Source organism: Podarcis liolepis (assembly GCF_965112155.1).
Source record: "Podarcis liolepis genome assembly, chromosome: 1".
In the NCBI taxonomy this organism is placed as follows: Eukaryota; Metazoa; Chordata; class Lepidosauria; order Squamata; family Lacertidae; genus Podarcis; species Podarcis liolepis.
In genome coordinates, this window is record NC_139554.1 from 73,059,046 (window position 1) to 73,078,784 (window position 19,739).

The window sequence follows — 19,739 nt, forward strand, 5'->3', positions numbered from 1 at the left end:
CCCTCTGCTTGCTGCCAATTCCAAATTGCCCAGCTGAAGCCTTCTTAGAGGGGTAAGGTAAAGGTAAAGGGACCCCTGACTATTAGGTCCAGTCGTGACCGACTCTGGGGTTGCGGCTCTCATCTCGCTTTACTGGCTGAGGGAGCCGGCGTACAGCTTCTGGGTCATGTGGCCAGCATGACTAAGCCTCTTCTGGTGAACCAGAGCAGCACACGGAAACGCCGTTTACCTTCCCGCCGGAGCGGTACCTATTTATCTACTTGCACTTTGACGTGCTTTCGAACTGCTATCTTGGCAGGAACAGGGACCGAGCAACGGGAGCTTACCCCGTCGTGGGGATTCGAACCGCCGACCTTCTGATCGGCAAGTCCTAGGCTTTAACCCACAGTGCCACCTGTGTCCCTCCATCTTAGAGGGGTAGTTGGTTGCAGACCTGTTTGCTATGCTTTGCTCCTGTTGTTTGCAATCTGTAGCTGGTTTCCCGCCCCCTCCCCATGCAGTGGCGTAGCTCAGGTACCCGGGGCATTGCACGTGTCTTCTGCCCAGGGGCGAGGCAAGCCACCCATTGGGCAGGGTGAGCTGGGGCAGGGCATACTGCATCGAGCCTCCCCACCCCACCTGTAGGGTGACTGAGGGAGAGGTGGCAGACGGATGCAAACTCCAAGCTACCGTTTTGGGCAGTGTGGAACCTGCTGGTGCACGAGCCACCGCATCACATAGCCCATAGCCATTTTGTCACCCCCTTCAGGGATGACACCCAGGGCGGCCCGCACCCACCACACCCCACTTCCTACACCACTGACTGCCTCCATCTGCAGAGGTAGAGTATAATCATGGCTAGCAGCCCACATTAGCTCTCTGCTTCATGGATTTGCATAATCCTCTTGCTTGTGGTTCAGCTGTGACTACACATTGTTGCCTCTCCCCAGGAGTTCTGAAGCCTCCAGGCCAACTCTGATGACTTGAGCCCTGATTCTGTGTCTAAGTAGCTAGGAAACACACAGTGCAGAAGAGCAGTCTTGTACAGGCCTTCCCCAACGTGTTTAACTGTTAAAATAATATATTCCTCTTTGGTTCCAAATAGTCACACACACATCACCAAGACAATGGACACGCAAGCATAACACAGTGAAATTGCGCTTGATTGCATGATTACTCATTTCCTACTTTTAACTTAGGTTATGTTAGTTAGGCTGTTATACAAACTGTTGACACAGATTTAACAATACAGAATACAGTAGTGCAATGCACTGTGGGAGTGCGGAGCAATCTAGTTGTCCTGTGTGGGCTGAAGAAAGCATTAAAAATATTCTGATTACACAGGCTGCATAACTCTAAGATCAGTCATCTCCATTTGCAACACCCACTATCTTCTTTGGTGTGATTCCTATAATGGGCAGTCATGGCATGTAGCTGTCAGGGAACTGGACTTCCTTAATCACACAGGTGTGCTTGTGTTAAAGATTACTTTTTGGATGCCTTTTTTATTTTTGTAAAGAGCAAGAGGTGGAGATTGGAGCAGGTTTAGAACCTCAGCGGTCTACTCAGAAGTAAGCCCCACTGAATTTCAAAGGGCTAAGTACACAGAGGATATTGTTTAAAATAAGTGCTGCTACTGTTCTGGAAAGGAAGTGAAAGTAATTCCTTTATAGCAGAGATCACTAACCTTTTTAGGTCCATGGGAACAACTGAAATTTTGAGAGTGCTGTGGGTGCCACCCCTTCTGGTCAGTTCTCTACCTCCATCATTGCAGACAGGCCTGGGAGAAGAAGGGAAAAATTGTGTGGTGGCTAAAGGTATGTATGAGCATCCCTGGGGAGAACATTCCACAAGAAGAAGAAGAAGAAGAGTTTGGATTTGATATCCCGCCTTTCACTCCCTTTAAGGAGTCTCAAAGCGGCTAACATTCTCCTTTCCCTTCCTCCCCCACAACAAACACTCTGTGAGGTGAGTGGGGCTGAGAGACTTCAAAGAAATGTGACTAGCCCAAAGTCACCCAGCAGCTGCATGTGGAGGAGCGGAGACGCGAACTCAGTTCACCAGATTAGGAGTCTACCGCTCTTAACCACTACACCACACAAGCTGGGAGCCATCTCAGAAGAAGTCTGTGCTCATGTTTCCAGCCTCATTGAGGTATTGCAGTACTGAGTCATTTCAAATTATACAAAGGTCAAAAGCAGCATTTTAAATTGGGCCAGGATTGGCGTAATTAATATGCACAAACCACCTAGCCCACCTGTGACTTTCTTTTAGTATTTGCTGGAGCAATGTCTGAGTTGCTTCAGGTTCTCAGCTGGCTCCTGGACCTTCATCAACCTGAGAATGGCCTGTTGAGTCTTGCCAGGCATCTTTGCAGGGATGTAGCAATGATAGTAAGTAGATGGGGCTGTACTTTGTCCAGTTACATTTGACCCATGAATCTTGAGTGACCTTACAAGATACAGATGCTCTGACCAGCTTAACTTTACATAGCATGACCTTTTGTTAATGAAATTCCAGTTTTTAGACACAATGATATCTGGATATGAGGCCTCATGAACACAAGAGCAATATCCAAACTGCCCTTCATGTTCACACTAACGGGGGGAAAGAGAAGTTTCCCAACTATTTTTATTTCAAGAGAAAGACAGAAGTCCTTCTATTTCCCCATTTTCTGAGGTTTATTAAGAAGCAAACAAAAAGGCCATTAGATTCTCTCTAATATTCACGGTACATGATTGAACAAGGCATCATTGTTACAATTAGTCACAACCAATTCTGAATTATACCCTGTTTTAATTAAGTGCAGAGAGAGAAACTCCGCATGAATATTAAATGGGTTCATGGGGATACATTTCAGTATAATGAATACTCAATGAAACATGATGAAACATGACAAAGAAATTGCCATATTTCTGGTCACAGTTTCGGTCTTCCCATCCAAGGATCAGAATTATTTTATCAGGAACAGCTAATATGAGGCTGGTGAGCCTGTAGACCTGGATGTTGTCTGGCTCCCAACAGCCCCAGCCAGCATGACTAATGGTTAAAGACGTTGGGAAACATGGATGAAGGAAATTGATAGGAGTTTACTTGCTGACGGTATTCCTACTAGTAGAGCCAAGCAGAAAGCCTTGAAATGGGGCATTCAGAGGGTGGGGTGGGGTGGGGCTCAGCCAGCCCAGAATCCAGTGGATCCTGAGTCATTTCCACAGCCAGTTGCCAGCCAGCATCAGGCCTGTTCTGGGCCCAATCCCAGCAGCAGCCTGGCACTGAGATTGGACCAATCTGTCTACACCAGGCTTCCTCAACCTCGGCCCTCCAGATGTTGTTTGGCCTACAACTCCCATGATCCCTAGCTAGCAGGACCAGTGGTCAGGGATGATGGGAATTGTAACATCTGGAGGGCCGAGGCTGAGGAAGCCTGGTCTACACCCTACCTTCTGATCCTACCACTGTGATCAACTGGGCTGTGGATGTGGTGGTGGCTCTCCCAGTTCACAGAACCTTGGCAGCACGAAGCAGGTAATTTGGATTGCCCTGGTAGTCTCAGAAATGCTCCTGAGAAAGGTTCCCACTGAAGCTGGTTGGGCAATTTTCTTATTTATTACAGTTCCTCAAGCTCCTCGCATTCTTTAGCATCATTCTGTGGCCTTTCTTTTATTCTCTAGGTAAGATATTTGCCATTTACTTCTTTTAAAAAAAACAACAACAAATTTCCCATATACAAACACTGAACAGAAAAAAGTGGTGCAGATTATATAGTTTTAGCAGTGAGAGATAACCTCAGTTGGAGAATGACGTAACGAGTAAGGGAAAAAACCATGCCACGCTGAGCACCATTGCGCCTTATCAGAGAAGACCATCAGCCTTGATTGGGAAATCAAGAGTTGTACAAGTCACGTTTTTTGCTCAGCACACGTTTCAGTGCATCTTCAAGGAGTTGTGAATCAGCCCCAAGGCTATTCCCCTCCCTCATGAAAACATGCTTCAGGGAAGGGCCTGTGGCCCAGTGGTAGAGGCCATCCATGCCCAACGTCACTCCGTGGTGCCTCCAATGTTCAAGAGCCAATGTGAGTTCAAGTAGACACTGCTAGGTGGACCCCCAAATCGGACTCTGTGCAAGGTAGTTGCATATGTGTGTGTTAACCACACAAAAATAAAACTTTGGGATTAGCCATGGGAAGCATACATTGTTACACATGAAAATGTGTATTACAGACGAAGGAAAGTAACTTATTGCTTTTTGATATGGTGCGGTTGATAAATTTACTAGTATTGTTATTGTATTGATGCTGCCATCTAGCGGCTATTAGCAGGACATCCTCCTTCAGATTTCAATTTTCTTTAAAGGGCTTTCAGATTATAAAAAACTCGGATTACTGATAAAGCAGTTTTCTTCTACATCCCTTGTTAGTCTTGCCTCATCCATTCCTCTCCTCTACATTCCCTCCCTTCCTTTCCCTTTATCAAAACTTAGAGGCAGGAGGCGTGGGAGAATCTCTGTCTTTCTCTTTTGGTTCATCCGATGGAAAAGAAGTCCATAGTAATGAGTTTGTCTTTAAGGTGCCACACAATAGTGGTAATATGTTTGTTCCATACCCCGAGACCCTACCTGCCCACGGACTGTGTCGCCAGAGTGGTGCATGCTCTAGTTATCTCCCGCTTGGACTACTGCAATGCACTCTAGGTGGGGCTACCTTTGAAGATGACCTGGAAACTAGAACTAATCCAGAATGCGGTGACTGGGGGCGGCCGCCGAGACCACGTAACACAGGTCTTGAAAGACCTACATTGGCTCCCAGTACGTTTCCGAGCACATCTTAAGGCAGCCCTGTTCAGGGAAGTTTTTAATGTGTGACATTTTAGTGTATTTTTGGTCTCTGTGGAAGCCGCCCAGAGTGGCTGGGGAAACCCAGCCAGATGGGCGGGGTACAAATAATAATAATAATAATAATAATAATAATAATAATAATAATAATAATAATTCCAGTGTAAACCATGTAAATTTCTGCTGCAAACATGGTCAAAGAAGAATCATAGGCTGCATTCAGAATGCACTTTATTTCAGTTTTCTCACCTGATAATGGTCAGTAAAAGCCACTAGTAGTTATTTAGCACATTTCCATGCCAATTGCTTCCAGGAAAAAAAATCTGTTTGCAACCCTGTTGTCTTGGATAACCATTAACCATAGGACAAAAGTTGATGCAGTATCAATGCATACAGTACTTTCCTACCATTTTCATGGGGGAACAGAAGAGCACATGTGCATAAAGGGTGAGGTGGTGGCAACATGTCTGCTGTTGTGTCACTCACTACTCACTGCTGGGAATGAAGTTTAGTACAACATGCTGGTAGATTGATCAAAAAGCCACATTTCCATAATGCAAGAGGTAATGAAGTTCAAATGTTCAAAGGAACATTAGCAACCAGGACAGAAGTGCTGGTATTATAGCCAGGAAAACTAACGCAATAATACCTATGTCTGAATGCACTCGGTGAAATTTCCACAAATGTCTGTGTGTCTGTTTTGAAAAGCCTAGCCAGAGTAATAGTCCTCGCATTTCAGACAGAATACACTGGTTTCAGGTAGAATTAGGTCCTTGTAACATAGGGATTGTGGAAGTGCGCTTGCCTGCTTCACGCAAGCACAAAGATTCCTTGTAGTACTAGCCCAATCCATGCAGCTGCAACGTGCGTGTGAATACTGGCTGGGCTTGGTAGGGGAAAAACATGCCCTTGGCCCCCGCAACATGGCCACAATATTCCTGCACACATTGCAATTGTGGCAGGTTAGCATCCCAAATACATGGTTACAAGCAGCTTGGTGTATGTGCGCATTTGAAGGGACAGTAGATACAACTTCATCCAGATACCTTATCAATTTTCATTATGGCACATTGATTTTTCACTGTATTTGCCCTGATATATCTAGTCACTTTTGCTACAGTATCATCACCATGGTAAATGCGCAGAGGTCTGCAGTCATGATGACACCTTTGTTAGCTTTCAAGAGCAACAGGATCCAGGTGGGGAAATCTCAAGGAAAAAGCACCTAACAGTGATGTCTTGAGTCAACAGATGGCGCCCTTGCCTGTAAATCAGCATGCTGTTTAGAACAGGCTTCCTCAAACTTGGCCCTCCAGATGTTTTGAGACTGCAATTCCCATCATTCCTGACCACTGGTCCTGATAGCTAGGGATCATGGGACTTTTAGGCCAAAAACATATGGAGGGCCGAGTTTGAGGAAGCCTGGTCTAGAACAGCAGGTTCGAAACGGGGCAGGATAGACAGAGGACTCCTGTTCATCTGGAAACCTGCTTCCCTTCCTTGTAAGGAATAATCTGTCAAAGCTTTGTTTTGCAGGCTTTTCAATAATAAACACGCTCCTGACAAAGGTTGTTAGAAAACTGAAGCATATTATGAACTTGTCATATTTTTAGATATAAAAATGACATTACATTGCCCTGGAGGAAAGCAAACACCCTGTGAGATGCCTTGGACCTCAAATAATTTTGTGGAACACCTTCTGTCATACAAAGCCAGCTGCCCTTTGAAACCTGGTGCCAAGGCCTCGTTTTACTGTGATGTGACATCTGTGAGGGAGCACAAAAGAGTATTTGTCTGTTGTGACACATGATACAGAACGGGGGGTGGGGTGGGGAACCTGTGACTTTCCAGATGTTAATTCCTCACCACTGAAGTCCAGCAACATCTGGAGAACCACAAGTTTCCCATCCCTAGTGTAGTAGAACCTCCCTCTTTGAAGAGGTCCCTCTTAGCAAAGTTTTTGCAATCCAACGGAGGCCAAACTGTTCTGCCAAGTGCATGGTGAGGAATAAGCTATATCTTAGCTTAGCTGGTTGTATTTGCTCCATGGGGTGTTTGGGCTGGGTTTTCATCAGTACATCTACCTCTCTTTTAAATCAGAACCAGTGAAGGTGGTGAAGGTCCTGTGTGAGTGCCTGGAGGCAGTTGGAGGGTGGATGGCAGCTAACAGACTGAGGTTGAATCCTGACAAGACAGAAGTACTGTTTTTGGGGGATAGGGGGCGGGTGGGTGTGGGGGACTCCCTGGTCCTGAATGGGGTAACCGTGCCCCTGAAGGACCAGGTGCGCAGCCTGGGAGTCATTTTGGACTCACAGCTGTCTATGGAGGCGCGGGTTAATTCTGTGTTCAGGGTGGCTGTCTACCAGCTCCACCTGGAACGCAGGCTGAGACCCTACCTGCCTACAGACTGTCTCGCCAGAGTGGTGCATGCTCTGGTTATCTCCCACTTGGACTACTGCAATGCACGCTATGTGGGGCTACCTTTGAAGGTGACCCGAAAACTGCAATTAATCCAGAATGCGGCAGCTAGGCTGGTGACTGGGAGTGGCCGCCGGGACCATATAACACCGGTCCTGAGAGATCTGCATTTCCAGTACATTTCCGAGCACAATTCAAAGTGTTGGTTCTGACTTTTAAAGCCCTAAACGGCCTCGGTCCTGTATACCTGAAGGAGCGTCTCCACCCCCATTGTTCAGCCCGGACACTGAGGTCCAGCACCGAGGGCCTTCTTGCGGTTCCTTCTTTGCTGAAGTTTACAGGGAGTCCTTCTCGGTAGTGGTGCCCGCCCTGTGGAATGCCCTCCCACCAGATGTCAAGGAAATAAGCAGCTATCCTATTTTTTAAAGACATCTGAAGGCAGCCCTGTTTAGGGAAGCTTTTAATATTTAATGCTGTATTGTTTTTAACACTTGATTGGGAGCCACCCAGAGTGGCTGGAGAAACTCAGCCAGATGGGCGGGGTATAAATAATTTTTTATTATTATGTTAGCTTTAGAGATAAGCACTCCTCATACATACAGATGCATAGGGAGAATAAAATGCGCCAAAGCAAGCCCTACGTCCACTGTCCCGGGCATGGTGGACATGACTGCTTCACTCCCAACTTGGCCACATGAAGCAGGAAGGCCTAAGTGAGCCCAGTTGAACTTACCACCCAATATAGGAATGTTTGGTTAGAGTGGGCAGGAGAGAAACTTTGTGGGCAGCATTACGTCTGCTTCTCCTACACACTTCTTGCTCACATTAATTCTTTTTAATGCATCAAGAGGAATAGTGTATAAGAAGCAGCTTAGAGTTGTCAGTACAAGAAGCCCTGCTTCGCCCTGTCTATAAAGGAAGCCTAAATCATGCCTGGGTCATCCTGGTACCAAAGACCAAGAAGATTGCTTACAAAAGCACCATTCCAGTCTTCTCCTAGAACACAGCCCAACTGTGCCAAGCACAACTTGAAGCACAAGCTGAATCGATAGCGCCATGAATGATGTCTTGTTGAGATCTCACAGATAACTTCTAATTGATTTTCTAATTTGATTCAGGAGTTCCTGAAGAAGAGGTTCTTCAGCATGGCTTTATACTATTGAATATGGCAGCTGTTTACCAGTCCTCCACCCAGTTATATGTATGTACAAAGCTAGCATAATTGGCAGTAAACCCCACCTTCCACCAGAAGCACCCCTAAAACTTCATTGAGCAGAGTTGTGTTCCATGAAGTTCCAGGTGTGACATAAAAAGCAGTTGTTCTTTCGCTCTTTGGAAGATGGTCAGTACATAGCTGGCTCAATGTATGATGGCAGACATGCTGTAGGTTAGGCACCGACTATGAGGAAGCACCAGGGGTGTCAAACCAGAGACTCTTGGGCTAGGGCCTACACACTTTGCAAGCACCACCATGGCAGGCTGCTAGAGGAGAAGGTTGCTGGTGGGGCTGGCCAAAGCATTTTGCTGCTTGTGGTGTAAATTCCCTCCTGCCTCCAACCAAAAAAGCATAGTATTTTGGCACCCAAGGCAGAAAGCTCCACAAGTGTCTCTTCCTGGGAGTACATATGCAATAATAAATGAAACAACTAACCGTTTGCTGCCCTTTCATGACACCCAGAATCAGCTGCATGAGGTCACCGTCTCTCTGCCTTGTGGTTGACCTTCCCCCCATTGGTGGTCTGCTCTTTTTAGAGTTTCACCAGGTGTTTATATAGTACCACCAAGCTCTTCAAAATGTCCATCTCTGGCCTGACTCATCAGTCAGAACTGTTTGTTGTTCAGGTACAGACTGGACCACTCTCAGTCAGTGTGCACCCCAACTCTCCCCACTTAACAGAGACACTCCCCGTTTTCTGGCACCTGCCCCTCAATTTTGCATTATGAAAATGCCTTGTTAAAATGTTGTAAGTTGCTAGAGGGCTGTCATTCTTAAGGATTCCAGCCTTCCCCCGTGTACCGTAGAAGTTAAATAAGCACAATCTTATTTATGCCTTTATGGCAGCTTCCTCACACCTGTTAGCTAACAGCTGGTGAAGGGCCCCAAAATTGGATGAGGGCAAAAGTGGGGTCAATGGGTTAAAGCCCTCTCCCTCAGGCCATGGGCCTAATCTGGCTCCCACTTCCAACTACTGTATTTTTCCGTGTATAAGACTAGGGTTTTGTTTTTGTTTTTACCAAAAAAAAAAGGTTTACAATTGGGGCTTGTCTTATACATGGGTAATGCTGAGGGGTGTTTTCTTAATTTGGAGTCCCCAAAAATAGGGGGCGTCTTATACATGGGGGCGTCTTATACACGTAAAAATACAGTGTTTATTTTGAGGAATCATCCACACCAGGGCTAAAGGCATGTATAATATCAGGACTTGTCACAAGACCATGGGCATGTAGACTCATGCACATGGGCACAAAGGAGCTTTTTTTTTTACTAGCTGATAACAGGTTGTGAAACAATTATGAGTTCTTCCCCTAGAAAATATTTCACCTAAGGAATGGTATGGACAAAGAAATGTTTCTCATGATTGTACTTCATTATTAAAACCTTATTACTCTATTGCTTTTCATTGTGTGTTTGTTTAAATTTCACTTGTGTTAATCATTTATTTAAATTCATTTTGTCTTGCTACTTACATTCATTTGTGCGGCCCTTCCCCCATGAACTTTTGTTGTTGTTGTTGTTGTGATAGCAGCAGAGTTTGAGCTGCCACTTCTGGAAACCATTTAATTGCCCCAGAATGCCCCAGACATCACACAGTTCTGGAGCATTCTGGGGTAGAGGCGAAATGGTGCCCCTGCACTCAATGCTTACATTGCTGCCCCCACCCTGAAATGCCCTGGAATTAAGAGGAATCCACAAAAACATACAATGCCTTTCATTGAATGTACAGTGCATTTTACAGTCTGAACAATGGCACTTTAAGAGGTTATTCCAGGTTTATTAAAGTTCCTGCACTTCCTGATGTGAGCTGGGGAAACTGTTGCTATTTTCTGTCAGAGGTTAAACATATAAAGAGAGCATTATGAGGATTGCTATCCTGTTGTTGTTACGTTAGACACCACTTTAGTATGTATTTGTTTTACTTCTGCTATGAAAGTTATTTTTCTCATCTGCTTCCTGTAAATGCTTGAAAGCATCAGCTAAAAGGCTGCATTTGTTGAACCTTGGTAATAGTTGGAGTTGCTCTGCCCCCACCCTTTTGCTGTCAATCTCTGGACTTTGTTCAGAGAAAGTCCATTTATTGGCAGGTTAAACTTTGTTCCTGGTGCTGGTTTTTAAGTAGGCCATTGCCTAGAAACTCTTTGCTTACTGGCCACGAGCTGGCTATAGAGAAGGCTGGTGGGAAAGAGGATTTGCTATCGCTGGGCAACCCAAGGATCGCCAACCCTGGTGCTTCATCCACCTGACCTGACTAAGTAGCCAATCAGACTAAGTATCCCACAGCAGGTGACAAAAGCACCTATGGGTGGGGTAAGGTGGAGGTGTTGGAGCTATTGAGGGACTTGGAGAGATTGCAGAGAGTATAGAGACACAGAATCACAGAGCTGGTTTCTTCTTTCTGGCTGCGAAGGGCACATCAGGGCAAAATAGACAGCATACTGACTGACTTCCAAAATTTTACTTTTTAAAAGTAAAATTCTTTATGGTTCATTTTTGACTTGGCAGATTATCAAGTTCCTAAAATCTAGCTGAATGCCATATAAAACCACTGTTGCCATCATCACAATCAAGGGTGAGCTATGGGTGGGATTTTATCTCTCTTCCCCCCCCCCACCCCCCAGATCAATCTTATCAGACAAACTGTGGCTTTTAATCTGTGCTAGTGACTGTGAGTATGAAACCAGGAAAAGGGAGTTATTCTGAATTTACTTCACACAAAGGACAAGGAAGTGACCTTGCGTGTGTGGTGCTATTAGTTTTCATTATTTTTTCAGTGAGCATAATTTCCTTTTAGGGCAGTTTTTGTGAACCTGGTGCCCTTCTGATGCCTGGCACCACAATTCACATCAGCCTCAGACAAAGGCTGCTTTAGGGGGAAACTAGAATTGGACTTCTTTGTTATTGTGCCATGCCCAAATTCACATAGTGCTAATACTGGTTCCAGATCTTCCCCAAATTGTTTGTTTGGTGGGTGGTTCACTAAAGTTTGGAGCAAACTTATGCTGCAATCCTATACATGTCCACTGGGAAGCAAACCCCAACGGGGACTTACTCCCAGGTAATATGTATATAGCAGGCATGTCCAACTCCCAAGAGACTGTGATCTACTCCCACCATAAAAAACTGGCAATGATCTACCCATTAGATTCACCAAAGTTGTTGAGCTCCCCCCCCCTTTTTTCCTGGAAAATCAATCAGGATCACACGACCGGGGATGCCCAGCGATCAACCAGTTGGACATGACTGGTATGTAGCGCTGCAGCCTTGTTTAGTTATTTCAGTACTACTACTATATAATAATAATTTATTATTTATACCCCGCCCATCTGGCTGGGTTTCCCCAGCCACTCTGGGTATCTTCCAGCAAAATATTAAAATTCAATAGTCTGTCAAACATTAAAAGGTTCCCTAAACAGGACTGCCTTCAGATGTCTTCTAAAAGTCTGGTAGTTGTTTTTCTCTTTGACATCTGGTGGGAGGGCGTTCCACAGGGCAGGTGCCACTACCGAGAAGGCCTTCTGCCTGGTTCCCTGTAACTTGGCCTCTCGCAGTGAGGGAACCGCCAGAAGGCCCTTGGTGCTGGACCTCAGTGTTCATGCAGAATGATGGGGGAGGAGACACTCCTTCAGATACACTGGACCGAGGCCGTTTAGGGCTTTAAAGGTCAGCACCAACACTTTGAATTGTGCTTGGAAACGTACTGGGAGCCAATGCAGGTCTCTCAGGACCAGTGTTATATGGTCCCCGCGGCCACTCCCAGTCACCAATCTAGCTGCCACATTCTGGATTAGTTGTAGTTTCTGGGTCACCTTCAAAGGTAGCCCCATGTAGCGTGCATTGCAGTAGTCCAAGTGGGAGATAACCAGAGCATGCACCACTCTGGCGAGACAGTCTGTAGGCAGGTAGGGTCTCAGCCTGCGTACCAGGTGGAGCTAGTAAACAGCTGCCCTGGACACAGAATTAACCTGCGCCTCCATGGACAGCTGTGAGTCCAGAATGACTCCCAGGCTGCGCACCTGGTCCTTCAGGGGCACAGTTACCCCATTCAGGACCAGGGAGTCCTCCACACCCGCCCGCCTCCTATCCCCCAAGAACAGTACTTCTGTCTTGTCAGGATTCAACCTCAATCTGTAAGTACTACTACTAGTAGTAATAATAATAATGATTATGATAATGGCATCTTACTTTCATCTGTACAATAATCAAAGCAACTGTCCGTTTAAAGAAAGGTGTACATAAATAAATAAATAAGTTGGTTTGTTTTTTAAGAAAGCTATACAGACAACCATATGGGAATGTATCAAATGTTGCCATTCTGCTTGCGCAACAGAATTCTGCTTATGCAATGCAATTTCCCCCTGTTCTCCTCCATAGACCCTGCACAGCTTCAAAATTTGCTCCAAATAGTCCAGGAAATAAATGGAGCAGACTTAGGAACTACACAGGTCAAGGAGAGGAAGTGAAAGGATTATCACTTATGCAGCATTGGGTATAAGCCATAAAGAGTCAAATAATAAATATATTTTTTTAAAAACCCAGAGAACTTTGGTTTAATGCTCTTTTAAATTAAATCCACAATGACACTGATAAATTACCTCAATTTACAGTTTCAAATCTAAAAGCTGATTATTACAGTGTGTATTCTAGATGTCAATAAATAAATTCCAATTTTATAAGTTTGCTAATTTGCTAATAGGAAAGATGCTTTAAAATATGTTACCTGAGGCAAGGGGTAGGTTATCTAACCTTTCTCTTCCCTCACAATAACTTACAGGTGTGTGAGCCACCAAGCAACATTAAACAACAAAGATACAAAATATGCATTTTACTAAAATGCAGGGAGATGAATAAGAGCATTGGAAACAGATCTCCAGCATAAAAAACAACAAGATCGCAGAATTGAAACATAACAATCATAGTCAACAAGGCCTGTTGATATAAATGAGTTTCAGCTGTCATTTGATAGGCTAGCAATGATGCAGCCAGGCAGCGCTGCCCTGGAAGGATGTTCCATAATCTAGGTTGGTTCAGGAAAAGACCCTCCCTATCTTATCAACTTGCCATATATCTGTTGGAGATGAGACACTGAACAGAGCCTCTGACGCTACTCTTAAGGCTTGGCCAGGTTCATATGCAAGCAGACCGTTCTCAAGCTAATTTATGGCTTTATGGGTGAATAGAGCCCTGAAACAAAATGGTAGCCAGTGCAAGTAACACAGCCTTGGAGTAATGTGATCTGGTCTACAGACCTCAGTGGAAACTCTGCCAGATGCATTTTGAATGAATGGATGTTTCCAAACTGTCCTCAAGGCAAATCACACAGACTGTAATCTACTCTGAATGAAACTGTGGCATGAATGGGCTCAGTCATCCATTCTTCACCCAGCAACTATCATTCCACATGTTTACCACAGCCCCCTCACATGATTGACCTTAGGAGGCATCACTCCCCTTCCCCCAGAATGGCCCTTAAATTGAGGCAGTGCTGTGATATATAAAAATACCGGACTGCTGGGCTATTCTTTGTTGCTGCATTGGCTATAGACAGTTACCGTTGGGTGTGAAAATGAAAAGAAGGGGCTCAAAGGGAAGAATCTGTCTTGATAAAAGAGCCTTTGTGGAAAATAGTACTTCTTCTATCTTTCATAGTGCTATGCCCCTTTCCCCATGTAATGGAATATATGGTACTTGGGAAGAGTTATAGACAGAACAACATAGTACAGTGGTACCTCGGGTTACATACGCTTCAGGTTACATATGCTTCAGGTTACAGACTCCGCTAACCCAGAAATAGTGCTTCAGGTTAAGAACTTTGCTTCAGAATGAGAACAGAAATTGTGCTCCGGCGGCGCGGCGGCAGCAGGAGGCCCCATTAGTTAAAGTGGTGCTTCAGGTTAAGAACAGTTTCAGGTTAAGAACGGACCTACGGAATGAATTAAGTACTTAACCTGAGGTACCACTGTAAGGGTGACAGTACAGCTCCTAGAAAAAGGCAGAAATGCAATTCAAATTGGCAGGATATTCAGTAATGTAGATATACATAAGAAAAAGATGTGTTGATGCACCCAGTGCAAGCGTGGGGAATCTGTGGCCCTCTGTATGTTGCTGAATTACAGCTCCCATTATTCCTGACCCTTGGCCATGCTTGCTGGGATTGATGGGAGCTGTGGTTCAACAACATCTGGAAGGTCAAAAGTTTCCCACTCCTGACCAAGTGATATGCGTGGACAGTGTCATTTGATAGTCTAGTCACCAATTGGCACAGAACTTAGCTGTATCTTGGTGAAGTCATGAATTTCAAGTTCCTGTTATGTTTTTGGAAGCCAATAAATGCTCTTGTCTATCCTCCTATGAAAAAGGTAACACTTGGGGTGCTGCCGCTCCCTGCAACAGAGCAGGGTTAGAGCTCTGTCAGCTGCTGCTAACCTGATGTTTCTCTTGTCCTCGCCACAGACCTGGCCTGCCCCATCTTGGTCCCAGTGCAGTCAGGAGTGCTCCCCCCCCCAACCTCATGCACCATGACTGGGTACAAGCAGAAGTGTAAAATAAAAAACCACCCGCTCCATCACCTTGCCCAAGAATGGAAGATTTGAGAGTGGGCAATAGTTGGCCATATTGGCCGGGTCCAAATATTTTTTTTAAGAAGCGGTTTAACAACCGCCTCTTTCAGTGGGTCTGGGAAGGCTCCCTCACAGAAGGAAGCATTCACCACCCCACAGAGCCCATCGCCAAACCCTTCCCAGCTCGCTTTTATGAGCCAGGATGGGCAAGATCAAGGAGACAGGTGGTCGGTTTCACTCGTCCAAGCAGTCTGTCCACATCCTCGGAGGTAACAGATTGGAATTCATCCCATGCAACTTGACTAGATAGGACTCTAGCACTCTCCCGCCCCAGCCCTGCTCCCAGGGTGGAGTCTACCTCTTTCTGAATCTGAGCGACTATAACGGCAAAAAGCTTCGCAAAAACATGGCAGGAGATCTTGGGTTCACACTAAGCCTACTACAAACATTTTTACAGATGTGAATCCTGATAGGCAAAAGATACGTGACTCTCCCAGGGCTGCAGAAAGCAGGAAAGGACTTTTTTCATTAATCACTGCACTGCACAGTGTGATTAAACACAGAATTACAAGTGCCTCCCCCTGCCTTCCCTGGATGATACACCTTTGCTTTCTTTTATATAACTGAATAGCCCAGCTCTACCCTTTCCTACAACGATGTGTCTTCACTTCATTGGGCTGAAGTGAAGAAAACAATTCTGAAGAGGAGGAAAGGCTTGGGAAAGGAAAGGTACACAGTGAAAATAGAACAAGATGTCTAAGATAATGTCCCGAACAGCCCTCTAATTCATCACTGGCATGTTCACAAGCCCATCCAAAAAAACAGTCACAAAGTCTAAGCGGAACAGCCCAAATCTCTGCCGATGAATTGAAGGAAATTTGTACTAAAGAAAATACATGGCTTGCCGTGAAAACCCACAGTACTCAGACAGCCAAGAATAACAGCCTGGAACAGGAATTCCTTTAATTTTAACAATGCCATAATCTAGAGTTCATTGGAGGCCAAACAGTAGCACTATCAACGGTACTATTAACACCTAATGTAATCGCTAGAATTCTGGAATCTCATAAACAAGCCAAAAATGTCTCAATTTTTAAAAGCCGGAAACCACAAAACCCTGAAAGCGCTGATCAGAGTCGTTTCATGGTGAAAATCTTTGCCCCTCCAAGTTTAAGTTCTGGCAGCTTAGCCTCTCCCTGTTTAGCCTGACTTAGGTAAATGAATGGAGTGCTGCCCAATCGCAAAGTTTTCGACAAGCAAAACAAACCACTCAGTTATCCTATGTAAAATCTACACCTTTTCCACCTGGAAGGTACATTTCCACTTGTGTTAAGCTCAGGTGAAGAAGCAGAAGGGCTGCAGCTCAGTGGCAGAGGATCTGAACCTGGGACCTTCTGCTTGCAATCCCAGGCATCTTTGGCCAGGACTGGGAGGGATCCTTGCCTGACACTCTGGAGAGCTGCTGCCAGTGTAGTCAGTGTAGACAATACTGAGCTACATGGTCCAATGATTTGACTTGGTAAAAGCTTCCTATAGGTCCGTATATGGCACCCATAAGTAGACAGGAACACCCACATTCACCATACCCTTGACTGTGTAAAAGTCCTCAAAAGCAAAGTTTACAGCAGGGGAAGGCAACCTAAGGCCTGTGGGCCAGATGCAGCCCAATCACCTTCTCAATCTGGCCTGCAGACGGTCTGGGAATCAGCGTGTTTTTACATGTGTAGAATGTGTCCTTTTATTTAAAATGCACCTCTGGGTTATTTGTGGGGCATAGGAATTCATTCATATATATGTTTCAAAATATAGTCCGGCCCACCACATGGTCTGAGGAATGGTGGAACGGCCCACAGCTGAAAAAGTTTCTGACCCCTGGTTTACAGCAACAGAAGTATAGTGGTACCTCGAGTTACAAACGCCTCAGGTTACAAACGCTTCAGGTTACAAACTCCACTAACCTGGAAGAGTGTTGAGAACTTTGCCCCAGGATGAGAATGGAAATCGTGTGCTGGCGGCGCAGCAGCAGCAAGAGGCGCCATTAGCAAAAGCACGCCTCTAGTTAAGAACAGTTTCAGGTTAAGAATGGATCTCTGGAATGAATTAAGTTCGTAACTAGAGGTACCACTGTAGTAATATTTCAAAGTCATGAGACAGCCACACATGTCATCACAGTATGAAGGAATATAGGGCCCATCGGGCATCATGGCTCACTCAGCTGAGTAATCATTCTTATAAGATTAATAGTTTTTTCATGTTGTCATGTTTAATTGCACTGACGCTATCCCTTCCAGGACAAGATGTTAAGAGGAACCAGTGGGATGTTCAACAGCTGCAGCTTCATCAAGACACACTGAACACCAGCGTAGAAGAAAAGAGTTTCACAATAGTGTTGCAAAATCTAATATTTATGTTAAAATGTAGATCCCACTGTTCTGGCAGCTAACAATCACATAATCAGAATGATATCAATGATTAGCAAAAATTAAACCAACATAGTAATGAAAGCCTAGACCTGACGTACAATATAAATATTTAAGATTTGTCTTGTTCCTCTCAACAGAGAACATCATCACAGAAGCTGGAATTCTACCAGTGGAACCTTTTGTGCACTGACTTTAATCATTCAGTATATTATTAGCCATCTTGAGTGTTTCAAAGTAAGTGAACTAAATGAGCACTGCAAAACAAGCCTCTTCAGAATAACTGGGCAAAAAAAGAAGGACCTCGGAGGCAGGAGGAGGCAGCCAGCGAAACCAGCAGGAACTTGCACTGCAGGTCTGGGACTTCCGCTACCTCTTGCTATAAATTAACCAGACTGATCTGGGAGGAGGACGGAAAGGTGGCTGAGCAGACATGTCCAGGGCTTTCTAAGTATGCACTGATGGAGAGCTGCCAACAAGTTGCACCAAAGCCTTGCCAAGATTTAGGGAAGCCTAGATAGTTCTGCTGCAGACCATATGCATTTGAAGGATAAACCCAAAGCTCTGCAAAATCTCTTTCTACCAGTAGACCTCCTTTGACAAATGTACTGAACCCATGAGTAAATTGGGATGAAGAAGAAGAAGAAGAGTTTGGATTTGATATCCCGCCTTTCACTCCCCTTCAGGAGTCTCAAAGCGGCTAACAATCTCCTTTCCCTTCCTCCCCCACAACAAACACTCTGTGAGGTGAGTGGGGCTGAGAGACTTCAAAGAAGTGTGACTGGCCCAAGGTCACCCAGCAGCTGCATGTGGAGGAGCGGAGACGCGAACCCAGTTACCCAGATTACGTGACTACCGCTCTTAACCACTACACCACACTGGCTCTCTCTGGGATGCATAAGGCTGCAATCATCTGCACATTTGCATGGGAGTAAGCCCCATTGGACAGAGTGGGACTTACTTCTGGCTTGTGCTGGATTTCTGTAAACATACAGAGTTAATAGTCCCATGAGCCCCATGGAAGTATCATGTAGGGGATGGTCAGATCCTGAGGAAGAATGGGAAGAACTGAGATAATTGGAGCTCAAGCACGCTTCAGGAGAAGCTGGTGCCAAGCCATGCCACACAACTAGGTGGGAAGATATCCCTGCCCAGGGACAAAGCTGAGCGACAGAACTCCTCCCCTCTCAACAAATCGGCAGGAGGGGAGGTGTTCCTCAGAACTTTGCCGCTGGTCCCATTCTGCCCCTAGAGGCTAGGGACACCAGGAGCAAAGCTGGGTGGCAGCTGGGGCAGGGGGCAACACCAGAGACAGCCACCTCACCCTGCCTCATAGGCAACGTGGGCTCTGGTTCACAACCATTTTAAATTGATGGTGATGATAAAGATGGTGGTCATTTCCATTTCCCATTTATAGAGAAAATACCAACGTAGATGGTACGTAGACGTACCATAAAAATGAAACAATAACATTTCAGTTCATCAGTAAAATATCTCCCCAGTAACCAAGCCATCTAGGGATGGTAGTAGTGGTCAAGGACAGTATGGATTAAACAATGGGTCTTCAGTTGATGGCATAAACGCTCCACAGTTGGTGATCTCAACAGGGAGAGCACTGCACCAATAGGTGCCACAGCAGAGAAGACTAGATGTTCCCTCTTCTGCATTAAGAACACTCACATATGGCTCCAAGGGGCTTTTATATGAAAACATTCATAGTTAGTGCCAAGAGGCATTAAAAGGGGGTGGGTGGAGTTGTGTTTTCTCTTTTCCTACCTCTTGGTAATATTAGATAGACTTTATAGAATCAAGCACAAGCCACAAAAGCTTTTTAACGTTTTGAAATGTGTTTAAATTAGGGGCACTCAGTCCCCAATCTCCATACCAGATCAGCTACTTTCACTCTAAAAATTGTACCAAGAAGAGTTTGCATATTCAGAAATCTTCCTTCCTTGTCATCAAATGATGTAATAATGTCCTTACTTGCATATACAGCTCAGTTGTTACACACAGAGGGGAACTCCTAATTGAAGAAAGTAATGTTTCAGAACAGAAAACCTGTGACTTGAGTTGATCAACCTCATTCCGGAAACAGATGCATCCTCTTATTTCTAACATAAATTTCTGGCTTCCCCTACCCCACCCCCACCCCACGCTCCTGAAGTTTACAAGGAGCCCAGAGGAAAAGAATAATTAGTGCAGTATTGGCGTTATTATTTCCTGACATTAACTGCCTGCTACTTGTTCATCCACCCCCTCACCCCAAGATTGACACGGCAGTGCAACTTGTTCACACAGTGCCTGTCCCTGCAAAA